Raw genomic sequence first — 24925 nt, forward strand, 5'->3', positions numbered from 1 at the left:
CGCCAGCATCTGTGGCTGGCATCTCTGACGATGCCAGCCACAGATGCTGGTGAAACGTCAGGAAGAAACTTTTCTGGAAAATGGCCACATAGCCTGAAAAACCCATAAAAATCTATGGATGCCGGCCATGAAAGCCTTCGATTTTACATTATTTATTCTGCATCTTTCTGTTTTAGGAACCAACTTCAGTGTACAGGTAGTTGTAAAACAGCACAGAAAATATTCTACAGCTTTAATATAGGGGTAATTCTATCCCCCACTCCATGTCTGCCTAGTGTATACTTCAGCACAGAATCATGTCTAAAGTATCTGCTATGCGCATACAAGTAGCAGCATGTAGGAGATGTCTAGGTTTCAGGTCTTTTTACTACTGAATTTATACAGGTGTAAAGTCTGGATTTATATTGGTGTGAAGTAACACCTCTTTTTTAACTCTTCAAAGAGAAAACCCATGTGCTTAATTGGAACAAGTCTTTTATTATGCTCACTATAAATTACCACCATATGTAATTTTTAAAAAAATCACACATACAAATAAACACAACACTCACACACAATTTTCCTGGGACAGTGAGAATTCCTTTACTAATCATCCTTCAAGGCAAATTAAAGAGCTAATTCCCACATCAGAGATGAAAAAGCTAGGGGTTTCCATTTAGTGAAAATGCACTTTCCAGAGATAGATTTAGGTCATTATGACTGCTGGATAACTGTGCCTGCAGATTTAAATGAACCTCTTTATGTGTGCAATAAACACCATTCGTCCCTGTCATACACATACCAGTTGTTGCTGGCATCTTCACACCCACAGGTTTAAACATGGTCTGACACCAGTAAAGGCCATGTGGGGGCCATTCTGAAGATTTTGGTCACTACGAGCAAAACATGTTCTGAGTTTCCATTTTAGAGTCTTTTTCCTCCTTCCAGCACACCCTTTTCCCTATGAGAGTCTTCTCCGGTTTGCCTTAGAATTATCATTTAAGTTAAGACATTTAATTTGAAGCTATCTAATGTATACAAATCAAATATATTTGTAACAAAATGTCGTAATAATTACAAAATATGCTTTGAAGATTATACACACATACACATAAAAATGGATTATCAGGATGTAATAAGAAATCTTTGGCAGCAAAATACTTTCAATGTATTTCTTCCATTTTCTGATTTTCTGTTGTTCTGCGAGCACATAATTCTCTTTAGGCTGCTATGCAGATATTCTTTCCTCTTCTCCCCCCCCCCTTTTTTTTTTGTGCAAGGTGTTTCCAATAAAATATATAAATAAGTAAGTGGTGGTCTGGTTTCATCCTTTATAATACACTCCATCTGTGGCAAGGACAAATGTTTGGGAGCCACCAACCTTGCACACCTTGACATAATCTGTCAGAGTTACGGGAAAATAAGTCACAAGCTAATTAGAGAGGCCAGGTGACCCATATTAAAAATGTACCCAGCCAGAAGAAGAGGAAACAGTTAAACACAGTCTCCCAAGCTATAAGAGTAACATGGGGCAGAGCTGTTTCTAATTCTTCCTTGTGGAAATGACAGGACTTCTGTTTAGGTATTATCCTCAAGCTAAAGTCACGAAAGCACAATAACATCCAAAATCCACCAAACAGTGATACCTTTCTTAGGCCAACCAAAATGTACAAAATGCATGTTGCAAGCTTTCGAAGCTAAGCTACACTTTGAAAGCTTGCAATGTGTATTTTTGGCATTTTGGTTGGCCTAAGAAAGGTGTCACTATTAGATGGATTTTGGGTGTGATTGTACTTTGCTGCATGGCCAGAATGGCTACTCCTGAATATGTTTTCCAAAAGTCAGGATGTTACTTTTTAAAAGTAATTATTGCAGTTTATCATTCTGTGCCCCCAATAATTAGTTACTGCTGTAGTTAATTATTTTAATAATTCATTACCCATCTGTTTCTCAAAAGGAACCAAAACACTTAATTCAGTGGTAACTGGTATCTTGGGGTGGTGAATCTTTTTCTGGGCATTAGTCCAAACTTTAAAGGATCTGAATCTTACCCCCAAAACAACTAAACAAAAGTTTGGGGCAGAATCACAGCCTTACAGTCAAGGAAAATCACCACTTTTAGTTCTCTTTAAAAAAAAATCAGAATTCTACAAGCCTCTGGTCTGGGATGAAAAACATATTCTTCTCTATCCACCTAGAAAGAGGGTATGGTTATCCAGTGGAAACCATAGACTGGTAGACATATGCAGGCATAAATTGTGCTGTCCATACAAAGTGATTTTTGTGTGAATGGATAATGTACAACTGTTGTATAGTGAGCCCTCTGTATTGGTAGGCTAGCTATTTGCAGATTAGAGCATCTGCCATATATTGTTGGGGATCATGTGTGATAGATTATAGAGTAAAGCTGGTGTTAGGTCATGCTGATGTCATACCCAGGTGCTGAGATAAGACCGGAAAGGAGGTGGTCACCTGTTCAAAGTTGTTTCTGTGAAAATGATTCTGTTGGAACAACAAAGAAAAGGAGTAGTAGGGAAAGTGTGGAAAAGAGTGCTTATTAATTATAACAAATAAGACCTAGCCTGAAATTTAAAATTATGTGTAGTTTAATTAAACAGTTGTAACATTTGCTAGTTCTGACAATTAACATCTGGAAACTGGATCTACAGTTTCTCAATAAAGGTTTTCTGAGTTTTAACCACTGAAGTCTGATTTTCTGAACTTGGTGTCCACAATGAGAAAAGAAGACCCTTTGTTTATCTGACTCATCTATTGACCATCTGTTGACAACAGTGCCCTGCAAAGGAAACCTGATGGAGAGGGTGGCACGAAAATGCATTTGCTCCCTCTTATGATTCTGATCATTTGGAGGCACACTGAATTCTTGAACAGAACTAAGGAAAGGCCGTCATATGGTTAGTGATACTTGCCAGTAATATTAGACCATAAGAACATATCATTACATCTATTTTATATAAAAAGGTGGATTATCAGCCCATTCAAATATTTTGGCTGACATGCATGCAGCCCAGTTCCATGTCTTCTCACAGTTTGAAAGCTGTCTAGCCCAGGAAGGGATCTTGCTTTTCTTGCTTACTAGAGAAGGAAGGGGAGGATCAAATTCAGCCCATGGAGAAGCAGATTATCTCAATTTAGATGTGGGGAGGAGATGCTCTCTCTAACATTTTTGTCCACCTCTGATGGGACAACTTTGGTCTTGTTTCTGGAATACAAATGAAATCTGTGCTGTGTCCAGAGATGTTGTATAACAGAAGCATGCATAGCTTTGCTCCTTTCTTCTCATGCAGTGTAATTCTGTAAGTGATGGTCTTGTCACTCCAAGGGTCCAGGTGACCTGAAAAGTAATTACAAAGACTTTGTTCATTTCTATGTGGGCTGAGTGGGAGAATCTATTGTTTATTCAAAAGAAACAAAACAAAATAAAGATAAAACAAAAAGTAACCTCTAAACTTCAGTGGATTGTTTATGCTTCCAGCTGCATATCCCAAAAACACTCTGTTTTTACTTAATATGGAAGCGGGGGAGGGACAACTGTGAAGCAATTACATGCAAAAGTGTACCAGATGGAAACAGAGCACTGCAGCATTGTTTGCCATATTTTTCAAATTAGTTTAATTTCTTCATCAGTGAGAAACAAAGAGGCACATTGTAGGTTCAGCACCCCACAAGGTAGGCTTATCAAACCAAGGAGGAAGGAGCAGTCAAGATGAGAGAAATAATTGCAATCTCAAAACGGGAATGATGGAGATAACTATGGACTGTCCACATATGCAGAGCAAGCCTAAGCATGTTTACTCAGATGTAAGTCTCACTGAGGTTGATGGCTTTTACACCTCAGTAAGGTTGAGTTTGTAGTCACTAGCCATGAACCTCCCAGTGAGGTAAAAGCATCTTAGCTTTTGTTAGCACTTGTAAGGTGGACTACGTAGCGTTTTTGCACTGTTGTGTTGAAATAAATATCAATGGGAACCTGTCCTGCATAACAGAGTAGAAACTCCCAGCATGGACGATTCTAGCAGTTTACACAAAACATAGTTGGGTGTTACTGCCCTACTCTGCATGAACTGATGTGGAAAGGGTTCCCTATAGGAAGAGATTAGAAAGTTACTTTTTAAAAGCAATGTGTTACTTAAAACACGACACAGCCTAATTTATAAATGACAGTTTTCAATAATTGGTTGCTTATTGGGTTACTCATTTTCTCTCTAGTTCTCTTCTTGTCTTGAAAAAAAAATACCAACTATTTAGGATTGGTAAAGATATTATACTCTTGAACATTCCATTTGCAATGCCTCTAAAATGCCTTAAAATGTAATTGAAAGGATAACATAGGCGGGGTACAGACTACTCAAAAAGGTTGGCCTGCTGGTGCCTGCTTTTCCATTGAAGGGAAGACTCAGCCACCAATTGGCGAAGCTTCCCGCCAGTGGAAAAAGAACCCGCAAAAAGCAGATTCTTTCTACGCTGCAGTGGCAGCACAAGGAGTACACCAGAGCAGTGCTGTGAGGATGCTGTGTGGCACTTGCGTAACAATGGCGGTGCCTGTCTGTACAGGGCGCCGCCATTTTGATGCTCTCATCATGTGCAAGGGGCATCTAGAAGTGCCACCCCTCACATGTGACGAGGGCATCCCTTTCGGCCCGCCTGGACTGGGCCAAAAAATGCTACTTGCTACACACATGCAAAAATAACATTATTCCCACTTACTCATTACATTGGCTGGCATCCAATATTGCATTTATGGATTGGTAACCTAGAGTTACAGAAATGTAAATACTCTCTATTCAGTAAGACCATATACTCTTACTGTAAGGCTACATAAATGCCACCTCAGCCCACCTTAAGATCTAGCAGCATGATTGTGCAAAGGAAGTCCATTCAGCTGATGATTGAGTGCAAGGAAGATTATATTTCCACTCCTTCCCACTATTGGATGAGGCTGCAATAATTACGAGGAGAACTGCTGTCACAAGTCCTTGTTTCCTGCTGGTAGGAGGAGGCGGAAACATTCTCTTTCTTGTACCCTGATTGCCAGCTGAATGGACCTCCTTCACCTGATCCAGCTACTGGCTCTGAAGATGAGCAGGAGGGGAATCAAGGTAGGAGACTACTTAGAGACTTATCACATAAGAAAAAAGTGGAAAGAGATCCAAAAAGTAGTGGCTTTCTCCGTGCCTTACCGCCTGACATTGTGTACAATATGGGAGATGGTTTTAAAAGCGTGTCTTTGCCAAAAAGATTTTTCCAGCTAGAAAAAAGATGGGCCTTTAAAACCGTCTCCCATGGGAAGAAAACTGAACTTCTATGACATCATGCGGTAAGGCAGAAAGATGTTACTCTCTAGCTCCATTCCCACTTTGTTTTCTCATACTATAAGGTTCTTATTTATGCAGACTAAGAAGTTATGCAGCCTGGAAGGTTTATGGCTAGTGCCTACAAACCAACCTTACTTACTGGGGTGTAAAAGCCATTGACCTCAGTGAGACTTACATTTGAGTAAGCTTAGGCTTGCTCTACACATGTGGACAGTCTGACATGATCTCCTGTTCCTGGTTTGAGAATGCTATATATTCCATAGCATTGAGCTATGGCAGTTAAAGTGGTATCAGACTGCATTATTTCTGCAGTGCAGATGATTATTGTAATTTTTTTTTTAAAAAAATGTTTTTATCTTGTGAGCCGGCTTAGGTCCTTTACTAGGAGAAAGGAGGCATAGAAAATAAATAAATAAATAGCAGCTGAAGGAAAATAAAGTAAAAAGGAAAAGAAAAAAGAAGCAAGGTGTTGCAGAAAGTGGCTGCTTACAGCTAGCTAGCAAATGTTGTCTGTCTTCTCTTTTCACTAGTGTTAGTTATACAGACGTAAGTAGCTGATGTAGAATATCAACATTTAAGATTAAGTTTTATTTTATTTATTTCCTGCCTTTCTCCAATTGTAGGACCCAAAGAGTCTTACAACATAAAAAAATACAAGTATAAACCATAAGCTATGACCTGCTGGATAATACTGGGCAAGTCAAACTCTCTCAGCCTTGGGGACCATTCAGACTACCTTTTACCCCTGATAAGAACCTGGATTAACCATGGGAAGTTCATATTGGCCCTGATCCTTTCACAAGTGAAAACGAGGCTTTCACACCCGTTCAGGAGCAAATGCCCCTTGGCGCGGGTCTTTTGAAAGCAGAGTAAAAGCTGTATCTTTTTGGGGGGAAACGGATTCCGTCAACATGAACTTGTCCCCGATCATGATCGGGTCAAGTTCAGGGGAGGGATTTAAGTCAGAGGGAGGGCAGAGGGCAGAACAAGCCTCCCCTTCATCGGGGTGACAGAGGAGGAAGAGGAGAAGGAAGGAGCTGGAAGAAGGGTGCCAAGGCCAATTGGGGTGACGAAGCAGGAGGAGGAGGAAGAAGGAGCCGGAGGAAGGGTCAAGTTCAGGGGAGGCATAGTCAGAGGGAGGGCAGAGAACAGAACAAACCTCTCTCTTGCACCAGGCAGCTTTCTCTCTCTCTCTTTATTTTTTATTTTTTATTTGTGACACACTATGGGAATGTCTTTTGGGTGATACCTCAATATAATGTGTGTATGTGTGCTTCTGCTACATTTACCTTTCATTTCCTCTTGCTCCTGGAATGGCAACCTCACTTTGCAAGAAGCTTATTATTATTATTATTTTAATATTTGAATGCTACAATATAGATAGAATGTGTGTCTGCTTGTGCTACATTTTCCCTTTCATTTGCTTGCCCAGGGAACAGCAGCCACCAGAGGCTTTTTTTTTTAAATTGTTTGTTTAAAATGCAAATGCTACAATGCAAATGTTACAAATGTTTCCCTTTCAATTTGGCAAATTGATACAAGAGTGAATGCTTTTGCTACACACAACACACACACACCTGGAGGTTTTTAAATTTGACAGAAAGCACCCATTCTGTTGGCCAATTGCTGTAGGAAACGTCACCTTTGATGAAAGCAGAAGTGAATTTGATTGACAGCAAAAGAGCCTTCATTTTAAACTAGTATCGCTGAACTCTCTGCAAAAAGCTGCAATGGCATTCAGGGGTAAATAACCCCGATTAAGGTAAATGATAGTGGGCACTTGCTTCCAGAGGGATTCGGGAGGGGGGATCTGAATCTGCCAGTTCCATCCAGGGCAAATACGTGAGTGGGAATGGGGCCTTAGAGGAAGGCAATGGGAAACCTCCTCAGATTAAATCCTACCAAGAAAACCTGATGATGAACCTTATAACACTAGATGAATCCTGCTCAGAAACGGGATTTTAGAAGTAGAAAGAACCTGCAAATGCAGGATGATTTTCTCCCAAACAGAAATAACGCAAAAATAAAGCGAACAGAAAGTGGACAAAAATGACACCTTTTTACTTGCGGGAAGTTCGGGAATCCTGGAATTTGTAGTCTGTTGGCACATTAGAGCTCTCTGACAGGGAGGGCTAAATATTTCACAAAGCTACAGCTCCCAGAATTCCATAGTATTGAGCCATGGTATTTCAAGTGGCATCGAACTGCATTATTTCTGCATTGCAGATGTACAGTGCTACCTCGGGTTACGAAATTAATTCGTTCCGCCGCTCCGTTCGTAACCCGATACATTTCGCAACCCGAAAAGGCTTTCCGTTAGCGCTGGAAAGCCGCTAGCCGCGCTTTGCGTTTGAATTTCGCGCCGAAATAAATTTCGTAACCCAAAAAAAACATCGTATCCCGGAACAGTTTTTTCCAATCTAACTTTTTCGTATCCCGGAAATTTCGTAACGCGATCAATTCGTATCCCGGGGTACCACTGTACTGTATTTTTTAAAAAATGTTTTTATTCTTGTGAGCTGCCTTGGTTTTTTTTCTGGGAAAAAGGAGGCATAGAAATACAGTAACTAAATAAATAAATAGCAGCTGGAGGAAAAGGAAGTAAAAAGGAAAAGGAAAAAGAAGTAAGGCGTTGGAGAAAGAGGCTGCTTAGAACTAGCTAGCAAAAGTTGCCTGCCTTCTCTTTTCACTGGTTTTCAGCCCTGAAAAAAGTGCAGCTGCTAGTGTATTACACCAACACGACTCTAGAGAATGTTGGCTTTATTTTCACACACACACACCTTCCAAGAAGTTGCATAATATATTCTGATCAGTGATGCTGGGAGACAGAGCTTGGAAACATACTTTTTGGACTTCAGTGTTTGTAACTGGTGAAGGAATTCTAGGAGCTGTAGTAAAAAAGAAGCAAATTTGCCAAGCTTTGATAGGAGTTGTCTGACTAGAAGCATCACAACTTTTCACATAGATTTTAACCAGAATAAGTGTAGCTAACTTGATTTGAATCTAATCCATCTTTTAAAAATTTTCTGTATGTTTTTACCCTTCAGGTACAAGTGAGTGCATTTTTTTCCTTCACACAGTTTTTCTCTTATTTCTTTATAAACCTGCAAATAATAATAACCAAATGGAGTAATAATTCTGGATGGCTAAATATACGAGGAACCTCAGAGGAGTACTCTAATTTTGAGAAACATTATCTGTAAGTACTCATAAGTGAATGTTTCCAAGACTTCTCAGCTTTACTCTCCATCATGCTGGGCCTGGAATCATTTTTAACTGAAGAACTTTTGACATCAATTCTTTTCTACAGCATTTTTGGAGGCAGTTTACCCTTTTGTTAACCTTGTCTGTTACTATAGCTCATGTAATATTCTGAAATCCATTGTAGTCAATTTGTGAATGTATTAGATTGGATATACACATGTGCGCACGTGCACGCATACATTAGGGATGATGGTATTGACTATTTCATCCTCACAAGACAGGGTGAATAATTTCCACAGCAGAGAAAATGAATATTTTTGTGTAGTGTTTTGTCCAGTATTCACACATTGTGAAGTATTTGGAGAAATTATTCTGTGTAGAAATATATTTGGCTTTTGCAAGAGAATTGCGAAAAGGTGGGGTTTGTGCAAAAAACAAAACCCAAACCTGGTGATTCTAAATCAGCTACCTTAGTTAAGTATACAATCCCTATGTGTTCAATAGTGTAGGGAATACATAGAGATTGTAAAAGTTGCCCAGTCCAAAAGTCCTGTAATCACACTGGATAACATTTGCAGGAGGAAGTGGAAATGTCAGCGTGCTGCATCCTGATCAACAGGAGAACAGATCCCTGTCACTTGCAACAACTGATGCCCAGTATGTCAGGATTAGGGGACTTTTATGATCCCTACATATTTATTACACTATTGAATACATAGGGATCATGAGTATAAATCAGTTATAGATGTCTAACTTAGGTCACATGTTCATAATTGCATTGGTGGATTCCAGCCATTGTTTCCAGACAGCCATGTGTGGTTCTTTTTGTTCAGGATTGTTGTTTTCTATGCAAAAGCCCCACTATTTTACACAACAAAAATTTTGCACCACGAGTATGGCTTTTTTTCCCCCTCCAGGAGGCATATCCAGATGATTTTAAAATTATGAATGTTAAATTATGAATGTTAAACGTGGATTGTTTTTGAATGTGTATGTCTTTGACCTTTTAAACTGTTGCATGTTTTAATCAATGTGTTTAGTTGATCTTGTGCATTGTTTATTTGTTTTGTTGCCTACCTTGCTCCATGGAAAGAGGTAGGTGAAAAATAAATGTTGTTGTTGTTGTAATGTGTGTGTGTGTGAGTGAGTGAGAGAGAGAGAGAGAGAGAGAGATTTGGTGTTCACGAATGCTGTTTTTCCACTCTAAGAGCTACTGTTAGGATGGAATATAGATAGACATTCATATAACAGTATTTTCTGTTTCTGTGTATGGAAACAGAAGCTGGACAGTTGAAACAAATGGACAGACCCCCCCCCCCCCAATTTCCTAGTGATACAGGTCTATAACTGCTCAGGACTCAGTAAGACTATGTCAGTGCTCCCACCTAGTGTACCTAAACAGCCAGTAGCCATACAGAGGAAGTCCATTCCACTTCCTACTGGAGTGCAAGGAAAAAGATGTTTCCAGTCCCCAATCACCAGCAAGTGAGGCTGTGAGAATGAGTCAGAAATCCTGTTGCAATTGTTTTTTGTGGGTTTTTTGGACTATGCGGCCATGTTTTAGAAGAGTTTATTCCTGACATTTTGCCAGCATCTGTGGCTGGAATCTTCAGAGAAAGCTAACCTGGAAGAGAGTGGGTATATATATATACTGTGTGACCCTGGGTGAGGAGGAGTGATTCCCATGTTAATTTGTGTTCAGTTCTCTTGTTGATGGGCTCCTCAGGGTGGGAGGATATGCAAAAGAGGATTAGTGCTGCTAATTGATGATCATTGTCTGCTGGGAAAGCACCTGACCTTGGGTGGTTTCTCATTTGCATTAGCTGAGTGCTGATTTTGCTGTTTTGCAGGACTGGTAGCAAACTTTGTTTACTTTAAGGGTTTTTTCTTACCCAGGGTCACACAGTATATATATATATCCACTCTCTTCCAGGTCAGCATTCTCTGAAGATCCCAGCCACAGATGCTGGTGAAATGTCAGGAATAAACTCTTCTAGAACATGGCCACATAACCCGAAAAACCCACAAAAAACTATGGATGCTGGCCATGAAAGCCTTCAACTTCACCTGCTGCAATTCTTTATTGCAGCCTCCCTTACTATTGCTGTTGTTGTTGTTATATTTATTTTTATTCTGCTTTTCCCCCAACACTGGGACTCAGAGTGGCTTACAATTTAAAAGAACAGTATGATTAAAAACATACAAAAATGATGCATTAAAAATTAAATGATTACAATATTAAAACAGAATACTCGTTTCTTGCTAGTTGGAAATGGTTGGAAACATCATCTGTGTGCCACAACCTGCAGCTGAACAGACCTTCTGATGTGGCTACCAACTACTATGGTTGACTTGGGGGACTGGGCCAGAAGATATTACTTATTTACACAATGTAAACAATGTAGAATATCAATTCTTATTTCTAATTCAACACGCAGTGGAGTTTATAACAAGCAATTGCAAGGGTTACTTTTGGACTACATCTCCCAGACTCCCCAAATCGATGGGGATTCTGGAAGTCCAGAAACAATTATATTCCAAGGTCGGCTCACAACGTTGCCTCAAGTCCTTCAGGCTCAGCATGTGTGATCTAACTCCTAATGCTCTTGTTAAGTATTTTGCATGTTTCCCACTCTGGCCACATTAATTTTAGAGCTGTGGTGTGTAGCGTGCCTGCATGTGTGTTCAGCTTTCTTTAGGGACACTGAAGTGAGTGAGGTTTTTCTTTTCTCAGCACCACACACTGAGCTGAAGTCATTCTGTCTCTCTTGGTTTGACATCTCTCTAAGCTCTAGGAGCTTTTGTCTTCGGCTTTCATTGGCTGATGATGAGGGGTGGTGTAGATGAGCTGAGATTTACTATGGGTGGAAGGGAGGAGGGAGTTGGGTTTTGGGAGGCTATCTAGGGCAGTAGGATCGTCTGCTTTCAGGCTGAGTGAATAACCTCAGTTCGAGTTTGCCAAACTTTCATGAGCATTGGCTGACATTCATAAACTCAGTGAACCTTGGAATGGAGGCTTGGTTCAGACAGCTTTGAGTTTTGAGATAAATATTGCATACAGCTTCAGTTGTGACACAGGGGTTAAATAGTGGAACCAGTTTGCAGGACCCAGGAAGCAAATACAATAAGCCTGTTTACAACTGTGCATGCCACCAAATTGAACACAGACCATTAGTAGAACTTGGGAAAATCTATCTATCTATCTATCTATCTATCTATCTATCTATCATCATCTTCTTCTTCTTCCTTCCTTCCTTCCTTCCTTCTTTAGGATACAGCTTTCTGAAAACTTCAACTAGCACAGCAAGAGTGGGTTAGTGGATTCTGGGAGTTGTATTCCAAAAATCCCAAGCTCTGGCTGATAATTGCATATGGCAGCCCACCCAGAGGCCCAGTGAACTTCCTTGTCATGCTTTCAGACCTGTATTTGTCTGTGTGTGAATCCCTGTGCACACCTTTTTGCACGTATATATGAAACACTCAGGAGAGATCCGCAGGTGGATGACCTGTGACTTACATTTGGCTTGTCATAGCACAGGTTATCCAATGTATCTCCCCCTCATGACAAAGTACATTATTCATACTAAGGAGTGGGGGGAGGGTGACAATGGAGAGGGGATTGCAACTCTCTATCTTTGCTCTATAGCAGAGTTTGAAAATTACATAGCAGATTAGAGAAAAAGAGATTGCAACCCCAAATTCAGCACTAACATCTCTGAAAATAGCCATACAAATAGCAATAGCAAATACACTTCTATACCACTGATCAGTGCACTTAAACACTCCGGCGGGTTACAAACGGCCCTCAAGGGGCCGTTTTCCCGCCGCCGCCATTCTCTGCGCAGGGAAGCCCCAGCTGCCAGACTGCGAGGCTTCCCTGCGCAGCAAAAAAGGAGCAGCGAAATGCCGCTCCTTTTTTGAACGCGGAAGTGGCGCCGCGAGGGGTGGAGTGCGCCCTCGCAACGTCACTTCCGCCGCGACACGTCTGGACGCACAGCGTCCAGTACGTCAACATGGCGGCGCCCATGTGGATGGGCACCGCAAAAAAGTACGCGCTCCGCGCGTACTGGGAGGAAGGGCCATCAGGAAGGTAAGAACCTTCCTAACCCTAATACGGCCCTTCCTAACCCTAGTACGCGCGGAGCGCGTACTTTATGGCGGTTTGTAACCCGCCTCCCTAAGCACTTTACAATGTGTAAGCTAATTGCTCCCAACAAGCTGGGCACTCATTTTAGCAACCTCAAAAGGATGCCAGGCTGAGTTGACCCTGAGCTCTTGGCTGGTATTGAACTCAAATTTATGGTTTGTGAGTGAGTGGCTGCAGTACAGGCATTTAAACACTGCACCATCAGGGCTCCACAAAACCCTTGTCCTGGATGGATGAATCCAGTAGCATCACTAGCTAGGGTGTCATCCAGTGCAAAGAGTGTCTCCTGGAAGGGCACACATTCACCCCTCCTGCTGCTCTGTCATCAGACTTCTTCCCCAGTGAAAAAGCCCGGTGATGGAACAGCCAGGAAGGGCACATGTGTGCTCCTCCTATACCAAAAGGGGAGGAAGGCCCAACCGGGTGTCACCCTTCTCTGGGGTGTCATCCAGTGTAGTATGCCTCCCACACATACCCTCCAAGTGACGCCACTGCATGAATCTATCACTTTTGGTTCCCTCCACATATATTTTTTTCCTCTGTAGTTCTTTCTCTTCCAGATGGGAAGTATTTTATTAGCACTGGTAAATTCTCATCAAAACCAAGCTGAACCAAAATCCCCACCCGTCCCTGTTAGGGTTGGCTAGGTGATGCAGGGCAGTGGGGGGGGGGGGGTAGTGAAGGGTATTATAAGAGCTAAGAAACACTGCTTTCTTATATCACAGCTTCCAGATTTCCATAGGAAGCATGGGATCCAGTAGGCCTCCTGGCTTGGGGATTCTGGGACTTATAGTCCCCCAAAGTAACATTTTGTTTAATATGTTTAATATGAAACATTGCACTTTATAAAAAAAAGATGGGAACTGGTAGTGAAAATTCTGGCCTTTCTCCTGATAGAAAAATTATAGCATTTTGACTCATCTTTAACTGCCAGGGCTTCATTCTAAAGAATTTTGGAATTTGTAGTTTGGTAAGGCACTAGAGTGTCTGGGAGAGATTTTCAAATTCATTGCTAAACTTCAAATTTCAGGATTAAAGGGATCCAACTGTTTTAATATGTGTTATGTTCCTTCCTATCTTGGAGAACCATATAGTTTTGCAGTACATGGAAGCTGACACTTGGATAAGCCACTGCCTGTGGTTTAAAGTTACCAACTGGCTAACACACCAAAGTTAAACTAAAATAAAAGCCTTACTTAAATACAAATAATCTCATGGGCTCTAAAATCAGTTTGACAAAGGCTGCAAGCCAATGCATTGCTACTAGCTACATACTGGTTCTCAAAAGATGCCAACAAGTACAAACATTATCACACATTGGCAGTTACTTACTTTAACAAATTATTTGCAGAGTATGAATATAATGCAAATCTAGGGTACCAGATTTAGGAGGAAAGCTATTATTGCTACAAGCTGTTTGTAAATAAAACTTGATTTCCCCAATGTGGCAACATTTTATGCCTAATCAGGCCTTGGACTGGTATATGTTTCAGTATCAGGATCATTCCAATGCTTGCAAAAGAAAAGAAAGAAAAAATGCTTATTCATAAGTGCTTGAGACTTGAATTAAACATTATTGTTCTTTTCTCCCACTAATGCACTTGGATGCTTCCTAACACAGCTGTGTCTAAATCAACACCAAGGTTTGTGACTTCTTTATGATGTAACTGTGGCAGCATCTGCACTGCAGAAGTAATGTAGTTTGTCACTGGTTTAACTGCCATGGCTTGATGCAATGAAATTCTGGAAATTGTAGTTTTGTGAGATGTTTAACCTTCACTGTCAGAGAGCTCTGGTGGCACCACAAACTACACATTCCAGGATTCCATAGGAAGAAGCCATAGCAGTTAAAGCAGTGTCAAAATGCATTATTTTTTGCAGTTCAGATGCAGCCTTTGTCATGTCAACCTCTAAGTTAGAGCCTGAGAAAGTTGTTGTCATTGTTATGTGCTACAACTGGCTACGTGAGCTGAGGAATTAAGGGAATTCTTGTAACTTTTCTCAGCTGCGATGGAAGGATGCGTCTATACTGGCCACTTCATCTGGGATCAGCCTGGACTGGCATAGATAGCAACCACATGCACTGGACCAAATCTTATGTCATGCAGTGTCATTGTGTAATAGCAACCATTTCTAAATTTGTACCTACACATTAGCATAGGAAAATGTTGCCCATGGGCTGCAAAAAATGCTCATGAGTACTGCATACCACCAGCAGGCAATGTGTGCCCCACTCCTGCTTTAAAGCATGCATGTCTGTGAATACAGAAGAATATGTCATGTGCAGGACCATGTCTCCATGCCCAAATATGGATACAGATGGATTTTATTGTGTGTGGCTCTAAAATCTCTTTGCGCCTCCCTCCCGTAGCTTATCCCTTCCTTAAAATTTCTAATTATATTTCTCTGTGTAAAGCTGCTGATTTCTTTATACTGAGTGGCTTGGATTTCAGTCTTGCTTAGAGGAAACCTACTAAAACCAATGGAGCAAGTTAGCTACAACTAACTTAAATCCCATTGGTTTCAGTGGTTCTGTTCTAAGCATGAGTATTCTAGGATTCAACCCAAATGCCAATGAGGGTAGGAGTCTTGGTTGATGGACATTCTGCATAAGTACATGGGCAACCAGCTCATTCATGAACATCCTAGTATGAAATTAGTTTCAGAATTTGTTCCATAATAAATAAAAACTCCAGTTTCATCTAGATTAGCTTTCATGAACAACCACAAGATTATTTTACCTAATGGGATAGCTGTAAAACTGTATGATTATAGAGCTGGATCTCAACTTAGTCATTTTTAGAGGGGAAGCAGTAAAAAATAGAGTAGACCCACTATATTATTATCACAAATGAGAAAATCCCAAAGAGGCAACAAGCTGCTTTTCCCAGAGTTTGGAAAAAAAATGTTCTTTTGGATCACAACTCTCAAAAACCTTCAGCTTGCAGCAGTAGTCCAAAAAGTAACATTTCCAGGCTTTGTGCCATTCTCTGTTTGATGCAACAAACCCCTCAGAGCATTGCTTGTTTTTATGTCTGGCACTTCTTGCTGCATTTTCTGAAATTTATTCAACAATAACAAAAAAGTAACAATGAACAGGTATCATTCAAATAAATGTGATAATGTAAAGGTATGAAAAAGAAGGGGGGAAATTGAAAGAAAAAGGGTGGAAACCATGGTGGCAGATCAAGTGGTAGCTCTCAACAAATCCTTTCCCAGAAAGTTGCCTGAGATTCTGGTAGTTTTTCAGAGTTATCATGATCATTAATAAATCGAATGAAAGGAAACCACATGTCCTCCTAAAAAGTCATTGTCTCCTATCCTTGTACAGCTCTAGATAGGTTCACTGGTCTCTCCATTCATGCTACGTGCCAAACTTTGTTCCACCAGCTTTGAATGGATAGATCATTTTGTTTGATTGAATTATTTTAAACCAACTCACACATTCCAAAGAGCTATGAAACCATAGAATGTGACTGGCTCATTTGACATTGACATCGCAGTCACCTGAATTGAAAGTGGCCTGGTGTTGGTGTGAAGATGTGCCAAAGAGTGGGCATTTCTTCTCTCCTCGCCACCTTTCTGCTGTGGACATTCCACAGGTGTTTTGCAAGCACCCAGCTCAATCCTTTGATTTACTATAATCCCTCATTTTATTAAAAGCATGCTTTTGGTCTTGAAATAAAGCTTCCTAACTTCCTTTCTTTCCACTGTGGAGTTAAGTAATACCTCCCATTTAGGACATCTCCCCTTTTACTTTGTACTAACATGCACACATGCTCTGACGTGTGTTCTTATGCACTCACATGCACATATGATTTCAAGTTTACTTAAATGCAGATGCTGTTTGCTCATAGCCAGACATTTTCCAGCATGTACCATAGCTCAACAAACTAGTTCAAAAAGCATCTTAAGGAAAACAAACAGCCTAATGAAGCATTACTTAGATCAAAAGAAAAATTAACAAGGATAAAAATAACACACACACATCTTTGGAGCTAAGTAATTAGTTCCTTTTCTCATTTCTAGATTTGCTTTTAACAATTTAATCTAGTTTATAAATGTAAAAAAAAAGTAATAGCAAATAGATTGCACATCTGACTTAAGGGGACTGGGAAACCTGATCTGTGAGACCACCTGTGCCGCATTAAAAACAGGATATTGTGTGGCTCTCTCTACACAAACTATACTTGATGTAGCAAAAATGACCTTCACAGTTTATGGGTGGTGTACGTCTACTTGGTAAGAATGCAGTTATCTACAACCATTGACATGGGTAAGTGCTGAAGTCTCTCAGGTCTCAAAAAAAATTAATTTTCCTTTGGATTTAGAATTTCACATGTAGCACAGGCAATGAAATGTTGCCTAAAAAATGATAACAATAAAACACACACTTGAATTACAGACAGGTGTTTTTATTACATAAAACATAGCCAATATACCTCTGAAAACATGTCAAAGCTATTTGTTAGTTTTGAGTGATTTATTTGGTCAGTTTATCTATTTTGTGCAGCATACTTTTATGGTCCAATTTTTAAAGAGTTGCTGCATTTACAAGTCACAAAGCAATCTGGGTTGCCTATGGCCAGACCATGGAAAAGTTACTTTTGGAAACTACAACTTCCAGGTCTGAAATGTTTCACCACACCGTCCTGGATGCATGGAGTCTCACCTGATTTTGGAAGCTCAGCAGGGTTGGTCCTGACTAGGATGAAAGATCCACAGAGAATACCAGGAATCTTCAGAAAGGACTAGGAAAGGTTGCTGCCATAAACCTTGGACAGCTGCTATCAGTCAAAGTTGAAAATACTGGGCTACATGTACCAATGGTCTGATTCATTCTAAGGCAGCTTCATTTGTTCTGATATGTGGCTCCTTCTTGATTTCTGCATGTTGTGATATTAAAAGACACTTCTATTGTTTTAAAGCCTTTACAGGGATTACATTTGTATTTGTACATCAAGCTGGGTTTAGAGAATCTTAATATACTCATACTACTACTAAAAATATCATAACAACAATAACCACAGGGCTACTGTGGTCTCCTATTGGGTCCCTTGGAAGGATTGTGATGATTTGGCATTTGAGACAGAATGGACCTCAAAATGAACAAGTTTGGTTTAAAGTCATCCAAGGAACCTTTCCCCATAAGGTGCTGATGCTAACAAGCACTGCCACCAAATGGATTGTGACAGAATAGCATTCCATTTCTCTTCCATTTGAGAATGAGAGTGGTATGTTTAATCACTACGGTTAAGTAATCGCTACAAAAGCTCTCCATGCTCTTGGTCTTTACCCAAGCAATCTGTAATCTATTTCTGAACTGTTTTGCATTTGACTGGGAAAAAAATAAAATAAATGTGTGATTTGAGGAAGTGATGAAAAGTATTTTGGGGTACAATAAATCTTGCTTCTTTCCATTCCCCCACCCCAGAAAAGAGTAATGTATTATGTTGTTCAAGAGTCTGTGGAATCTAAATTTACACAAGCTCAGCTAGTAAAAGGAGGAGGGAGCAGAAGGTAGCAGGGCAAGAATGTGTTTAAAAAACAAACAAATCTTGGCTTGCATGCAGAATTCACCCCTTCTCCCATAGACCTTTCATGGGGTGCTCCTTTCATCTTTTGCAAATAGGGGGTGCTGCAGATAGAATGTGTTCAACTCCCACCCTACTGAGACATTCAAGTCAGTGTCTGTACCCAGCATTTATATGGCAGTGAATGTAGCAAGCTGTTCTACAGTCCCTAATGATATAATGGTGTCATGGTGTAGTGAACTGCAGGATTCATGGTTGGAATACTTGAACTTTTTGATTTCCAGGGATGATGACATTGGCTGGAATCTCAGCCAATGTCAATAGTATCTCAGCCATCATCTCTCTTGCCACAACCCTGGGTTTAGCAATGGAGATGACAAATTGATTTTCCCCAGCAACAAGATATTTTGTAGGCTTCCTCTGGTGCAGTGTATACTATTGGGAGGTGGCATTTAGATGCAGATGCATCAGATGCATTTAGTGGAGTGGAAACCAGGGAAAGACATATATATGCCATTAATAGCATATGAGAATTCAAAATTGTGTATGGAAATGAAGTAGCAAGACCAGTTTTAACGATGGCCGTTAGTGAACACAGACATTGGGAACTGGGCATTGTATATGGAAATGAAGTGGCAAGACCAGTTTGGCTTTGTAAACTAGCTTGCAGGTTGAGGGAACAGATGAGTGTAGGGTGCCCACCTCAAGATGTGGTCAGATAGTGTTGAGATGTGTGTAGTTTATGGATGAACTCCAGTTCTGCTGTTTCTCCTGGTGGAGATGACAGTGTCTAGAACTTGCTTGTTGATACAGATCAACACAACTGCCTCGGTTTTTGGATTCTCTTTGAAGGGACATGGCTGCAGGGACTGTTGTAATAAGTGCTACACCATTGTAGTTTATCACTACAGTTGGCCCTCCACATTTTGTGGCTTTGACTTTTGTGGATTTGATTATTCACAGACTTTATTAATATGTTCTCTCTAGGTCTTCCAGCCAAACTCTATGGACAATGTCTGTCAGAGGTTGCATTGCAGGACCTAGAGATTTCTAGAGAAAACACTTCTCCAGGCATTCGTAGGTCATCCAATACAATTCTAGGGTCTATATCTGGCAGTTGTTGACCATAGAGCTGCACTGGAGGACTTAGAGATTCCTAGAGAGGTGTTCTCTCGGGTTAAAGAAAGTGTTTTTTTTTTAATTTTCATTTTCCCTATTTCCCCCTTAGCCCCAGCAAATGTGGAGAGTCCACTGTATATTACAGCACCATGAAGGGAATGCTTACTCAGGTAACAGCACTTTAACTTTGAATGAGCTTTGCTTGTCATCAGTAAAATTGTAACATAAGCCAAGCATGATGCATGATAGAAGTATGTAAAGGGGGGGGGGGGAGAGAAGAAGGGCTATTTTTGAAACATCAGTACTAAAGGCACTTTAAATAAATGAGCAAACATTTATTTCAAGTAGTGCCAAAAGAGCATTGGAAAAGAAGAGAGGGTTTTAGGTTTTTGTTGTTGTTGTTGTTAATACTGCCACTTTAAAAAGAAAAAGAAAAATAAGTAATTTTGGTTTAACTCATGATTTAAAAAAATCAAGAGAAAAAGATTACCTCCCAGTATAGGCCAACAACTGGGAGTTGTTTTTTAAAAAAATCCTTTCTATTCTGCACCTGTTTAACTTTGCATGACTGAATTGCTGATATTTAACTCCATACAGCCCCTCTACCATCACACTTTTTCAGTATTTAAAATGTCCCACTTTCTCTTTCCACCTCCCATTTTATTCCTTTCTCTTCATCTTATTTCACTTGTTGCTAAGTGAACTAGTCTGCATTAAGCTGACTCAGCAGGAGGAAAGAATTTTGCATTTCCCAGTAGGCTTAGGCAAAAGCAAACTGCTGCAACCTCTCCCATTCTGTTTTTTCTCATTAATAATTTTTGCCCTCTGGACTACACTGATATTTCTGGGCCACACCTGTCCCCATTTTCATCTATGAAATATTGGAAGGCTATATTTTACCTGGCTTTTCTAAGCAGAAATCAGAAAACTTACTTTTTTGTGCATTACAACTCCCAGAATCCCTGGAATGTTTTTGCAAGCTCTGCATTTTTCTAGCTGAGTATGCAGAAACCATGGCCAGGCATTTTCTAGATGGTAAAGAAGGGTTAAATGGATAGTACTGCATATCAATGGGCATGTACTGAAGCCCCGCACCCTGGATCTTGTTATGTACGTAGCAACATCAGAGACCTTTGGGCATTGTCCACAAAGTTCTGCAAGGGACTTTGTAGCTGCATTCACCCTTGATAAGCAAGGTTCATGTGAGTGCTGTAATCATAGTCAATGGAGTACATTCCAAAACATTCTGTTGGCCTTTCTGCTCAATACACAATGTGGCACATTCCTGGGGATGTTGGGGATGGTGTTTATTTTGCACCTATGTCCCCATCACCCATCGAGTTCTCCAGTTTTCAAGCAAATGCCTGAACAGGGTTTCTGTGCTTTTGGAATCTGTGGTTAAAGTGAGAGGTCCAAGATTGTACAACCATAAATACTAATCTTGATCTTGCTTCTCCAAGAGGTGGTCCTTAATTGTCCCAAACTGAACCACCCATTTTGCTAAAGAGAAACCAGAGCTAGAAAATAATTTGTTAAAATTAATTTGTTAATTTGTTAATGTTTTGCTCAGTCAGGGCATCTGTCACTAATTTAATGTTTTAATGTTTGGAAACAAGAGAGGGGAATAACTTAACAAGGTTTTGTGTTTTGCTGTGTCCTCTGCCCCACAGAATTCATACTGAACAGTCTCCTCTATACTGGGAAGGGTTTATTTGACATGCTAATTCCTCTGGTTTCTAAGTGAAACTGTGAGTGAGGAAACACCATTCCAAATTAGGGGCTTGTCTGCACTGGCCAAAATCCCCAGACTCATCCCATATCCAGTGTGATGAAACTTCATGATGCACACAGTGAATTAACTTCTTTAAACTGTTAATCTGATTTAACAAAAATGCTGTTTATTCCAGTGTGAATAAACAAGTGAACCTGGTTGTATTGAACATGAGGACAGCTGGACTGGGCTGGATCTGGAACAACCAAGCTGTCCACATATCTCTACACACTCACTGTGTTGTCCCACTGGCCTGTCCTCCTTGGAGTCACTGCCATTGTGGCCTCACCAGCCAAGCAGCTTTCTGCAAGAGCCTGGCAGTCACCATTTCTTCTGCTGAGGTCAGAGTGGGGTGTCCCACCATGTGATCAATAAGGAGGGAGCCACTCATCCTTTCCTCGTTGATCACATGGGTGCCCCATTATGACTTCATCAGAAGCAACAATGATGGCAAGGCTCTCATAGGGATCTGCAGTGACACCAAGAGGGACAGGCTAGCAGAGCGATGTGGTGTCACCCAGAGGACCATATGGACACATTTGGCCCACACTGTGTCAAGAACTTAGGGCATAATAAAAATTCTGAAGCATAATACGCTGGATTAAGAGAGTTAGTGTAAATGTGCCCTAGGACTGAAAAAAGCAACTCAGGGCTGAAAAGCTACTGTAGTGGGTAAAAGTTGGATTTAAGTTGTTTTACTCTGGAGTATCTCTTCCCCTATTGTGCAAGACTTGCAAGCATGCTATGTTCGAGACTCTTCTCCTCTTGCTACTAACCCTCCTGCTTTTCTTTAATGTTACTTGTCATATGTAGAAATAGCTACTTCTTTTCTCCTTAGGACTCCTAATATATTGTTATATTATTAAAATATTTTGAAGTACAGTTGACCCTCCGTTTGTGCAGGGGATCTGTTCCGGACCCTCCCACAAAAATTGAGGCTCATGCGTATTTAAACCTCATAGGTTTGAATAGGATGTGCCCCAGGGCATACGCGCCATTAAAAAAAATGGAGGTCGCCCCTCCACACATAACTGAGGTCGTGGATCTCAGATCCACAAGTTAGAAGGGGAGACTGTACTAAAAACTCTTTTCTCTGTTTCCCACAGACTAAAACACTGCTCCTTAATCAATTTTTATATATGTCCTCACTGTCTATATAGTTATAAACAGGATTTTGGAAGGAAAAGATAAAAGGTCTGCCCCTGCTTTCTCTAAAACCAAACAGCCTGTGTCAGTGCAGTACAGTCATAAACAACTCAACTCAAGCAGGTAAATGGATATAGGATTGTGGCCTTCCTTTCTATAACCCCCTTTTGCTAGATGACCCAGTTAAATTCTTAGATCTCCACAGTATCTCTTCCTTTTTACATTCAATCAGATGGGTTTTTAGAAACAAGAAATCAATAAAGCTTGTTGGAGTATGGGGAGACATCCATGTGTGTAACAATAAAGATACAGCAGAGCTCTAGGACTGCTACAAAGATATACTGATCCTTTAAAATAGATTTGCTAGGAAGTGAAATTTGGGATCCTGCCTATCTGGTGAATGTCCAATATGGACTCCATTTCTGATCTTAGTAAGCCATCTTTTCTTAATTCTAAGGGGAGGCAGAAGATGCAGTTATTCAATAATGGAGGGGGGAAAAAGAGAAGATGTCCTGTATATGTTTCTATTTATGCTCAGAGGAGCCAGCATGGTGTTGAGTGTTGGACTAGGACTCAGGGTTCGAATCCATGCTCAGCCATGGAAACCCACTGGAGACATTACGACATGTGGTTTTTAAACTGTGATTACACAAAGAAAGAAGTCGCATTGGCCAAATTCATCCCATGACAGCACCTCTAACCCATAGTTGCGCCAACTCATCCCTTTTCATTGACGCATGCCCACAGATGTGAAATGTTGCTACCAAGGCAGCTATTGTTGAGCTATTAAGAGTCACGTAGTATCAGTGTCCTCTTTCCCCTGTCCCCCTCCTCTTGCTATTCTTGATTATCTTTATTACTTTTATTTCTATTTCATTTCTGTCTTTCTTTTTATTTCAATCACGGTAGCAGAGCTCCAGAACTGCATGAAAAAGTAGATTTTTTTTTTAAAAAAAAAACCCTCTAAAGGGATGCTGGGTTGGGCATAAGACAGGAGGAGAAGGTTAAGAGAGAACTGGGAAGAAAGTACAATGGAGGCAGCAGCCCCGGTTGCACAAAGGAAAGGAGGTGAAGTGTAGACTGCCTTGAAAGTGGTATGTTGCTATTTTATTTTTACTAGCACAGCCGCTGAAAAGATGGGGCTCATGCAGAAGACTCCTGGGTGATCGTAAAGAAATCACACTCTAACCCTTAAAACAAAAACAAACACCCCCCCCCCCCCCCCCCCCCGGTGAACAAATCTTGCCAAGAAAACCCTATGATAGATTTGCCTTAGGGTCACTATAAGTCAGAAATGACTTGAAAGCACACAACAACCACACATATGCTCAGAGATATTCAAGGATTGCTCATTCAGAATTCTTCATTCTTGATTCATGAAGCTGACCTTTTTAAGCACTTGTTGCATTCTGATAATACACTAGATTTGTATCCTTTAACAAATCCTTCCTTATTCATTTCTTTCCAATTAAAACAAAACAAAAAACAATCCAGAGTGGGTGAACACTAAATATGTTGGCTGAGGTGAAAAATAGAGTAGGGAGGCAAATCATAATATCATAATGCTTTGTTGCCTATTAGACTTAAAATGTACAGATGAATATGTCTTTTCTTTTTTAAGTTGTGAAAAATTGTCCAGAAGCAGATGCGTCTTTCAACACTACTGAAAGCATATGCAGATTTGGCTCCTTTCTAGTTGTGTCTTCATGCTGGGACAAGCCTTTAGAGTTCATTCACTTAACTGCATGATTGTATGATGCATCAGTGGCTGAATATTTCAGAATTAACCACAGCTTGTAAACCTACCTCTTGGCCTGTAGTTATATGAAGGAAAAAAACAGATACTGTACTCCCTCGAACTCTCTCTCAGATAAACTCACTGAATAGAGCAAACACAAGTGTTGTAATATTGTTTTATTGATTACACATGGCTCAACAGAAACCAGTTTGATGTTGGGGGGGGGGCACTCAAGGCCATTCTGGGCTGGTGGTGTGACAGGAAAGTCTGTTATGAAACCGATGATACAAAATTTATTGTGTTTTTTAAGATATCAGTCCTCCCCAAACTACTGCTCTCTAGATTAGTTGGACTACATTTCCCATCTTCCTCAGACAAGGTGTAGTTGGGCTGTACTACTTCACATTACTAGTGAGAGCAAAGGTCTTTCACATAAAACCTAAAACACAGCTCATAAAAGTTAACATTTTTGGATGTAAACCAAACTCTTTGGATTACAATTCTCTAAAAATTCTCATTTCTTAAAAGTTCTTATTACTTAAAAGTTCTTAAAAGTTATTTGTATAGTTTTGTTGAAATCTTGTGATTTGGATCCATTGGTTTGGGTCCTCTCCTCTGAACAAGCTTCCTCTGGCTTCAATCACACTACAGAAATAATCCGGTTTGACACTACTTTAACTTCCATGGGTCAATACAGTCCTCCCTCCGCTCTTGCTGTCTTCAGACTCGCTTCCCTTGCTTATGTGCAAAGGATGAATGGAGGGGGAATAAATGGGATGCACACCTGTGGTGTGCCCCCACACATGCTTGTGCCTATATTCAAGCCAATGGGGCTTGAATATAAGTGAAACTCCATTTTTGTGAGGGGGTCCGGAATGGATCCTCTGAGAAAAAAGAAGGGCAACTGTACTATAGAATTCCAGGAACTGTAGTTTGGTAACCCAATCCGGA

The 24925-nt window shown here is 40.5% G+C and overlaps 1 long non-coding RNA gene across 1 annotated transcript in view; it reads right to left on the reverse strand.

Annotated features, from left to right (window-relative positions):
• Nucleotides 1-457: 457 nt before the first annotated feature.
• Nucleotides 458-24925, reverse strand: part of LOC121924189 — a 29293-nt gene continuing 4825 nt past the window's right edge. Inside the window, exon 2 of the long non-coding RNA XR_006102541.1 lies at nt 458-3334. This is a non-coding gene — a long non-coding RNA (uncharacterized LOC121924189). The remainder of the gene's footprint in view (nt 3335-24925) is intronic.

The sequence above is a fragment of the Sceloporus undulatus genome, chromosome 2, assembly GCF_019175285.1.
Source record: "Sceloporus undulatus isolate JIND9_A2432 ecotype Alabama chromosome 2, SceUnd_v1.1, whole genome shotgun sequence".
In the NCBI taxonomy this organism is placed as follows: Eukaryota; Metazoa; Chordata; class Lepidosauria; order Squamata; family Phrynosomatidae; genus Sceloporus; species Sceloporus undulatus.